The following is a 10835-nucleotide window of genomic DNA, read 5'->3' on the forward strand; positions in this document are numbered from 1 at the left end:
AGAGGAGGATGCAGGAGATAGGCTCACATGGAAAAGGATGACGCGCTGTGGCGACCCCTAACGGTACAAGCGTAAAGGAAAAGAAGAAGAATCTGCCCAAATGTGGATATTCCAGCCCACTTCTTAGCTGAACAACCAGCTTGCGGTAAGTTTCCGATGTTTTGTTGTTTTTGTTTTAGCGGTGCATATTAGCCCACATTAGCCCTATTTTATGGTCATAAGCAACTGTAAAACAGGCATCTTTTGGGGTACCTGCTAATCTCGCTCACACATGCACACACGCGCATGGACAACCCTACACACACACACACACACACACATACTGCACAGTCACATTTTATTTAGTTATAGTTTTGTTTTATTCGTTCATTCATTCATTCATCTTCCATCTTCACTAGGGTCGTGGGCGTGCTGGAGCCTATCCCCGCTGTCTCCGGGCGAGAAGCGGGGTACACCCTGAACTGGTCGCCAGCCAATCGCAGGGCACATGGAAACAAACATCTATTCGCGCTCACATTCACACCTATAGGCAATTGAGTTTACTTTAGTTTAGTTTGAGTTCAGTTTTATTTGACGTTCACGCTCTGACAAATCAGAAGTTACTCACCATTTACTCAGTACTTGAGTAGTTTTTTCACTGAGTACTTTCTTTCTCAAGTAATTTTTGTGAGGACTACTTTTTACTTTTCCTTGAGTCATATTACTTTCAAGTAACAGTACTCTTACTTGAGTACACTATTTGGCTACTTTACCCACCTCTGCAAGTTTCTGAGTCTGAGTCTCAGGTTTTCCTGTGTGGAGTTTGCATGTTCTCCTCATGCACGTGTGGGTTCTTTCCGCATTTTAGCTTCATTGAAGACGCTATTGTCCCTAGGTGTAAATGTTAGTGTGAATGGTTTTCACTATATGTGGCCTCCGATTGACCTGCGACCAGTCCAGGGTGTACCCCGCCTCCCACCAAAAGTCAGCTGGGATGTGCTCCAGCTCATTCACAACCCTAATGGAAACAAGCACTATAAAATGGATGGATCACCACTTGGAAAGTTACAGCTACTGCAGGACAAGTCTGTCTAATTATTGGCTCGACTTTTGTACTTTTTATAAATGTCAAAAAGAGAAAAAAAAGAAGGCTTTTATTGCTCTCTCTTTCAACTCTCTCAACTCTTTCTTACTGTTGGTGTGTTAGAGTTTTAGCCATCTATCCATTTTCTATAGCACTTTATCAGTCCTGTTTAAGTTTTGATGTGAAACGTGGTCCATCCTGGACTGGTTGCCGGCCAATCACAAGGCACATACAGACAGACAACCATTCAGAATGACAACTAAGGCTCTTTAATTAACCGTTGCTTGCCTGTTCACTTGCTTGGTCACACTTTTTTTCTTGCCCTCAATCTGTGCCAGTTATGCTCACTCTTCCGTTTCAACTTGCTGCAGATGGCTCAACTGCCCCACACAGTAGAGAAAGGCCCACGAGAGCTGACAGGAACACACGTGTTTGCGTTTTCCCCAAATATGGTCCCACAGTGGACCCTTGACTTACGAGTGCCCCAGCTCACAAGGCTTTTGCATTACGAGCTGTCGCTTGGTCGACTTTTTTTCTTCGTGCTGAGAGCCAAGATTTGAGTTATGTTGGTTTTAGAGATTGAAGTAGTTTCAAATGGTAGTAGACGGTTAACTCATGTTGGTGTATTTTCTTTAAATCATATAGAAGTCATTTTTGTTGCTGTTCTACATAAGAGAAACAAACAAACAAGCAAACAAAGAAACAAACAAATATTAACCTCACCTTTAATCTTCATACATTTCTTATGTATGCATAAAACAAAGTACAACCCACTTTGACCATATACATTTATCTATTTTACTTTATTAAATTATATTGTATGTTTATTTTGTATTAAAAATAACAATTGACACAATTTCTAGATGCATTATTTTCAGAACACAATGAAAATAATACAAACATTTCTAGCTATACAAATGGAATTATTTATTTTTGTAATTTTTTATAAAGGTGTTAAGATGACGGTGATGATGATTATACCAAAGGGGTATTGCTTATTTGAATATCACGTAGTTATGATAAATGTTTGTGCTATGCATGCAAGCATGTTTGTGGGAAGTGGGTTATGAATGCATGTGCGTGTTTGTGTTTGTGTGTGTTTGTTTTCTATGTGCTGACGCCTTCCAGCGAGTGGCATGCCACAGAAGGGAAGGGCAGCGGATGGTCCGACGTCCATTCCTGTGACTTAACCTGACACCACTTGCACTAAGACGGCGACAGCTGCACATGCACATGCCGCCCATTCTGTTTGTTGTCGGGATTACTGTGCGATAAAAGCACCAATCGGCAGCAGCACGGCCGGGCTACACAACCACTGTTTCCTCCCTGACTTGGAAAGCTTTCTCCAGGCCTCCAGAGCCCTGTGAAAACACAGGTGGACCACTTCATTCTAAAAGGGAATGAATGGGAGTATTCTCCCTATGATTAACCCAGCCATAGTAGAAGCGCGTCTCCTTTAGACATCAGTCAGATGGGACGGCTTATATAAGGGGCCATTACTCAACACAAATACTGGGCCGCGAGAGCAGAGATGTGCAGGAATCATCTTGGGGTTTGTCTGTGTCATCATGTCATTGTGACCTGAAAGGAAAAATTCGTATATACAGTGGTGCCTTGAGGTACGGGTAGGCCTAACTCCATTTACGAGCCATCGTTTGGCCGACTTTTTTTTCTTTTCTTTTTTTTGCGCTGTATAGTGGCAGTGACTCAACGTACTTCACAACTAGCAGCAATTTGGCAGATAGTGAACAATTCTTCAAAAAGGAGGGTTCCAGTTGTTTATTACCAGTCCCAGTTGAACTTTACTGTCCAAACTAAACATCAAACAAAGAGGACTACACATTGTGTATTGAAAACAACCACATAACTTTTTCTTCATCAAGTTTGTTTAGCTTAGTGGATATAAACAATGCAAAATGCTATCGATGGGCTAACGAATAACATCGGGGTTGTGGTATTCTAACCCTGGAAGCAGCAGATATTTGAACACTAATGGTGGAGCAAAATTGTAGACTGATAATATAACAATACTCACAGTGGTGGGGCCAAACTTATTAAGGCATATATTCCTTATCCTCTGCAAAGAATGACAATTTTTACTTACTTTAGGTTTGTTATTTATGTTTTTATCAATGTATTCTATGCATTCTTAGGTTTGATAAATATTTTTTTAGTAATATTTGATGGTTTCCAGTGTTTCCTCAGGGGGAGCCCTCTGCGCTGGCAATTGTGATGGCCTGTGGTTGTGGTCCTGCCTCTGGGGCTCCCCAGTTCGTGGCTGTGCGGGGCGGGGGCCGTGGCCTATGATCTGGTTCTGATGCAGACGGCTCCCTGAGATGGTGTTTCTTCACCTGGATGCGTGCGTGTGCATGTCTGGCCCCTTGTGGACAAGTGACAGGTGGGTTTGATTTATTTTTATATTTTAATTAATGTGCAGCGTTTGTGTTGCATGTTTATTTTTTTTTGTATGAAAAGTGATTACAAATCAAGTTTGATTGATTGATTGAACTGCACACTTGAAAGGAGTTTTGTAATTGGTAACTGGCTCCAAGTCAACCCTTCTTAAATCATTCAGAAGCCCCAAAATTGCATTGCTAAATAGACGACATGTTGCACTAATTTTTGTTTCTGGCATTTCACAATTGTGCGAACTAGCGGGAAAAATCTGCTCTCCCCGTCGCCTTTCATTTTGCTGCTGCCTCCTCATTATTTGCACCTGCCTTTCAGATGCAGTGTTTAAAGATGCAAAATAAATCCTTGCCATTCAGCTAAGGTTTGATAAATCACATTGCATGCGTAAAATCTATCTGTGTGTACACACTCTTCCCAGAATGTGCAAAATGAACTGTGCGGTAGTTTAGCATTTTTGGCAGATGCAATGCTGAGTTCGCCGGGTTACTAGATCAGCTTCCACGTCTGTTTGCTTGAGCAATTAAATTTGCGCCCGTTTTGCCCTGCGTAAACCTTTTTTTAAAATTTCCTTTTCTGTACTTTTCTCTTCCCATCATTCTGATACAAATTGACCTTGGTGACATCTGTCCAAAAAAATGGGATTCCACAACATTTGAGATGTTTTCCGTTATTGTAATTGGACAAAGGAGGACTCTCATCTATTCCCGTCTTGTGTGTCGGACAGTACATTAAGGTGCCCTTTTATCCACCTATAATCAGCACTCCCTCCTTTTTGTTATTTTACGCTCCACTTACATGTATGAGATTTCCTGACTGTGCTCACATGACAGACATGCAGGTCAGCGATGATCTTGAGGCTAACCTGGGGGAAGGGGTTGGTGGAGTGGGGGGTTTTGGGGTTGATGGGGACTAATTCTTCCCCTTCCTCCCTCCTGCTCAGCTGTCCTGCAATGTGCTGCTTCTTGTCACTGAGAAGTGGAACAGTGTTGCCAGTGACAGTGCAATCCCCGGTACGCCCCTGCCTCCCTCACACACACGCAAACATTCTCCACACTATCAAATCAAAGCAAATCAAACTTTATTTGTATAGCACCTTTCACAGATAAAAATGCAGCACAAAGTCACCACACAAAATACAACTAATCACAGCAAAACAACAGATGGGAAAAGACCCGCCCCTCCTACAGCCACGCAAAGACACCCACACGCAGCTACACACACACAAATGCGTACATACTAACTGTGAGTAGTTACATGGCTCGGCATGGAAGAACCGGGAGCGGAAAGGCCAGCTCGGGGCAGCATCCACACTAAGAGGTGATACAGTCCACCGCTGCAGAGAGCGCCGCACACCACGGTAGATGCTACACATTGTACAGAGGACCCCCAACCCATTCCGCCGCGCCTGAGATAACTCGAGGAAAACGTCCCCACAGGTGTGGAGGCCCCCAAGAAGAAAACAGCGAAGCTAAAAAGAAAAGGTGTTGAAACAATACAAAAAATAGTTAAAAGACAAACCTTAAAGGTCCTCTTAAAAACATCAACAGTCTCTGCAGTCCTGATGTTCTCTGGCGGGCTGTTCCATAACTTAGGGACATAATGGCTGAATGCAGCCTCCCTGTGCATTTTTTGTTGCAGCTCTTCGAACGATTAAAAGGCCTGTGCCAGAGGATCTCAGGATACGCGAGGGTTAATATCGTAAAAGCAGCTCAGATAAATACAGTATAATAGCTACATTACATTTGCATTGGGACTGATGCGCAATAGCACAAACCAGCTCATACATATTTGACTTCCACAATGTCAGCGAGAACTAGGATGGCCTTAAATGGTGTAAAATAAAAATTAAATAAAAGTGAAAGGCTCAATACCTGATACAGGGAGTGCTAGAGGTCACTGGCACTGCACACTATGCTACTGCAACACACGTATTACTAGGCAGAATTCACCCACAACTTTTTGTACCCAGACGGAAGGCAGGAACGTGTTTTGGGAAGGATATTATTCTCAAAAACACTATAAGGAGTATGATTTTGAGTTTATTCCTTTCACAAATGACTGTCGGTGTGTAATTTATAAAACACATCGACAAAAAGACATCTTTGGATTGGCATTTGACAAAATGTACCCTTTTGTCTGTAGGAAAAACTAACAATCATTTAATCAATAACATTTTTGTTTTTTATAATCTGTCTAGTATGAATATTCTGAACTCCTGTGCCGGTTTTTATAGATCAGAATAATATTGCTGAATCATAGTGGCGGTTTGCGTAGACGTGCGAACTTCACATAGCTGTTTGCCGTACAATGGTGTCTTGAGATACGAGTGATCCGACTTAGGAGTTTTTCGAGATATGAGCGTTGTATGGTTGCAGGTGACCGAAATCACTTCTCAACAAGTGATAGGTTGGAACATATAATTAGGAAGTATTCTTCAAAACAGAGGCTTGAATCTGTTTATTGTCAGTCTCATCTGAATTTAACTGTCAAATGTAACATTAAACAAAGACAATTACACCTTATGTATGTAAAGCAACCAGACAGCCTCTGCTACCTGAATGCTAACATGAGGAACTCCATAAGCACACAGGCTAACAATTAGCATCTATGTGGTGGCGGTGTTACCCTTTAAGCAATGGCTATCTGAACACAAACGGTGCTGCAACACATATAGAGAGACCATATAACAATACTCACAGACATATATTCTTTATGCTCGCGAAGAACTACTAATATTACTGCGAGAGAGACTCAGGTCCTCTCTCGAGAGGCTGAGGATCTGAGTCTCCAGTACAACATATTCATATGTGTGCCTTCTACTGCCCCCAGGTGGGCAAGGCGTGCACAACTGAATGAGTAGCACAATTGAAGTGTGACAAAAAGTGTTTAATTATTTTTTAAATTCTATTATGTCATTCCTAAATGGTTTTATCAAGTATAATATAAAACTGAGTGCCATTTTCTTCTCATAAAAAAACATTACAATTGTTTCCATTTTATTTTGGGAGGCTACAACCGATTACGGCATTCCCATTCATTTCAGTGCGGAAAGATGATTTCTGAGTTAAACTCATATCTCAAGGCACCACTGTATTTTCTCTTCTTTCGACAACAAATGAGTTGAGACTGATATTTTCATTCATTCTTAACAATTGATCAATTCTTAAGCCATTAATAACAAGTAATCTTCAAAGGTTATTTTCCAAAACAGAATCAAACTTAAACCTTAGTGACTAGAGAAGTATCAATAAAGTCTCTCTTTTGGATGGTTGGATCATTTGCTGCATGCAGAATAAACACCTCCCCACCACCCCAGCACCCCCGCTCCAATTTATTGCATGTGAAGTGTTCACTTGAAAGTTGCTGAGGAGGGATTTATCCATGCAAAAGACACAAGTGTGCCGAACCGACGCTCCACAACGCGCACACACACGTCCCTGGGTGTGCCGACAATGGGTTAAGATGTGAGACGCATATGAGTGACTGAGACTCCTGTCGGAGCCCCGGACCAACACAGGCGTCTTTGTGCTCTCCCCACCATCAGTGAGCATCCATCACAGATTAACCTGACAGGCCACCGCAGCTCTGCCTCAAGCCTGAACATGAGCCGCTAGAAGCTAACAACCGATCAAACATTTGCCCGTCATTTTATGCCACTGACTCAGATCATTTTATTCACCAGTGGGGGTGATGAATTTAAAAATCAATGCAATACATAGATTTACATTGTAATAATCAATGAATGGCAAGCGTAAAGTTAGTAGGTCTTTCTCGCACAACATTTGGTTCGTCATGCCTCTTCACTACACACACCAACAACTCACATATTACGTTCATCTTATCGTATCATAAAAGTGCACATTGCAGCTTTTTGGAACGTTAATTTAATGACTACAGTATATCAATTCCAACATGTCACGTGAGACTGTTTTTTTCCCCCGTCAGATTAAGAAACCTGTTGATTTGGCCAGTCCTCTGTGAGATTTCCTTCAAGTTAGATGCCTGTGTGTTATTAAAGTAGGAACTGTAATCTTTATACTATATACTGTATCTTAGACAATATGGAGGAGATAGCTAAAGCCAAAAGTCATTTTGGTGCATGCTTGTGATTTTCTCTTCCTACCAGTGACACTTTCCAACCACATTTTTAAAAAATTATTATTGTTCACTGTCGTAGCAAGAAAACTGTAGTACTGTAGCCGAGACCAAAATTTGGATTGGTGCATGCTTCTTGGGTTTGAGCTCTCTAACTTTTTCACTGTTACAGTGCTTACTGTTCTCTGTCCTGACAAGAACACTAGAGATTTTAAGGATATGTGACCAAGGAAAGTGAGACCATGACATATTGCTGCATGTTCCTAGCTTCCTAGCTACTCGACAGAATTTTTAACTAAATGACTTTTAAGTTTCTGACGATGGCTTTTAAGAAATATTATTGATTATACTTTTGCTCAATGGTACAAGTTATATTAAAGAAAAGTGTAAAATCTGTAGTTTACATTACATTTTTAAGGCGGCATGGTGGGTGACTGGTTAACACATCTGCTTCACAGTGCTGAGGACAGGGGTTCAAATCCCGGCCCCGCCTGTGTGGAGTTTGCATGTTCTCTCCGTTGCTGCGGTTTCCTCCCACATTCCCAAAAACATGCATGGTAGGTTGATTGAAGACTTTAAATTGCCTGTAGGTGAATGGTTGTTTGTTTCTATGTGCCCTGCGACCAGTTCCGGGTGTAGCCCGCCTCTGGCCCGGGGTCAGCTGGGATAGGCTCCAGCACGCCTGCGACCCTAGTGAGGATCAGCGGTACAGAAGATGGATGGACATAATTTTTTTCTTTAAATTACATGAATTAATCATGATAATGCTGTAAGTAGAAATATATCTGTTTTGGTATTACGATTGCTTTTTTCCTGCAATTGTCTGCGGACCAGTCCAGGGTGTACTCTGCCAAAGTCAGCTAGGATAGTCTCGTACTGAGAAAAAAATAAACTAATCACTGAACACAGCTTTTTTTGCAAGCTAAATTCTGACAGGATAATCAGGACTGGACTGATAACAGGTCCTACATGAGCACTTGGATACGTTTGAAATGTACCTGCTAAATTAGCTAATGATAACTGAAGAAATATGCCTCACCTGTATGTTTTTACAGATAAGTAAAAAAGTAAAAAGTTGGCAAAAAAACACAACAAAAAAACACTCAAGTACAGATACATGAAAAAAAAAACTATGGTACTTTATTACATACCACCAATAAACACTATCCATCCATTTTCTGAGCCGCTTCTCCTCACTAGGGTCGCTGGCGCGCCGGAGCCTATCCCAGCTGTCATCGGGCAGGAGGCGGGGTACACCCTGAACTGGTTGCCAGCCAATCGCAGGGCACATACAAACAAACAACCATTCACACTCACAGTCACACCTACGGGCAATTTAGAGTCTCCAATTAATGCATGTTTTTGGGATGTGGGAGGAAACCGGAGTGCCCGGAGAAAACCCACACAGGCACGGGGAGAACATGCAAACTCCACACAGGCGGGGCCGGGGATTGAACCCCGCTCCTCAGAACTGTGAGGCTGACGTTCTAACCAGTCGTCCACCGTGCCACCCATTAATCACTACTCTGTATTAAATATAAATGCAAAGTCACCACTGAAAATTTCAATCAATCCACTCACTCTCGCCGCTGCACAGAGAAGCGGGTGTTTTGGCCGTGTGTACATGCCAGCGGAAGCTCGTCTGATTTAGCCGGTGAGCCACGAGGTGAGACATCTCCTGGAAGGATTAACACTCGATGCTTTAGCTACGACTGGCAGGAGGAGGTTAGGACAAGGAAGAGCATTTCCACCTCTGCATGTTCATTGGATCAGTCTTCCTGGCGCTGCGAAGTAAGAGGAGCCGGTGACAACTCTGCGCTGAGCTCAGCCTGTGCCTGCACAGGCTTGTCTGCTTCGCACAAGGTCACTACAGTATCACACCAAGCAAGCAAAAGCAAGACTCAAATACATTTTTATGTGGTTTAAAATTGTTTGAGTGTGACCTTTTCAACCATGATGTCACATGTTCTTCCGGGTGGCAGAAGACGGAGCTTTCGCTAATGGCACCTCTACTAACCAATGGAGCTTAAACGTCATTTGAGCAAGGCAGCTTGGTCGAGAAAACAGAGTAAATGGCTTGAAGGATGATTTTAGATTTGTTCTCTACCATTGTAGACTAAACGTGTGAAATGTCAGTTGAAAAGATGTTTCGTGAGGTGAATTGCTTCAAAGGGAGACGGAACATTTGAACAAGTACGTTTATTTAAAAATAATCGCGAGGGAAATTCAGAAACAGTTAACATGATCATTGAGGGAGTGGTTCATTAATAGATTTTTCTGTTGTTCTTTTGATGGTAGTATGTAGTATGGTAGTACGCTGTAGTATGCTAGCAGGGTAGCCATTATCGTTAGCAAAATTACAAAGACATTCCAAGCAAACATTCTCGACATACCTGTGAGAGAATGTCTTCGGCAAACCTCAAGATGGAAGTTTGCTTCCCAGTCTGTGCCTTTAGAAGTGGCGACTACACCACCAGCCAGTCTTTTTATGACATCAACTCGATTTATCCTCCTCCCCCACAGGTTCTGGTTCTGGTTTAAAATTTTTTTTAATGGAAATTGAAAAAAACAAACAAAAAAAACCCTAAACCTTTTAGGGTATTTCTGGCAGTGCAACCCTAAACACCAAGTTTTTGTTATCATTTCAGTTCACGTCAGCGGTAGTCAATCACTTTCCTGCCACCTGGAAGCATCCTGGTGCCCTTTTTTATTTTTATTTTTTACAGACATTATGAAATGGTCTGTCCCGTGCCAACCCGGTCGGTCATTCCGACATTGTGAAGTATTAATCTGTGACCTAGTTTTGGGTAAACATTAATCCCCGGCCTCATTTCCTCTGTCTAAACAATTCTGAGTCAAACAACTCCTTGTCATTGCATATCATTGGTACAAGTGACAGCTGCCTCCAGAGTGTCCATCCCCAACTCTCCGCCCCAATTGTGGGGGACTTCATGTATAGTGTCATGGATGGAGACGTGAGACTGGGATTAGCTCATTAAGACGGGCATCTTTGATGCACGGTTATCTTTCCCATTTCCCCAGCAACTCGATCATATGCTTGGCTCTTGAGACACACGCAAGTGCAAAGACCCCCACTTTACATGCACACACACACACGGGCCTAGAAAGCTCCAGAGATCAGGGCCCAACTGAGATATGAAGCGTAGATGTGCAGCAACAGCTAAACGTCGTGTCAGGTTTCTGGGGGCTCGTGCTAAATTTAACCCGGTGATCCTGCAGCAGGCAGAGGGGTTTAAATGCCAGC

The sequence above is a fragment of the Phyllopteryx taeniolatus genome, chromosome 9, assembly GCF_024500385.1.
Source record: "Phyllopteryx taeniolatus isolate TA_2022b chromosome 9, UOR_Ptae_1.2, whole genome shotgun sequence".
In the NCBI taxonomy this organism is placed as follows: Eukaryota; Metazoa; Chordata; class Actinopteri; order Syngnathiformes; family Syngnathidae; genus Phyllopteryx; species Phyllopteryx taeniolatus.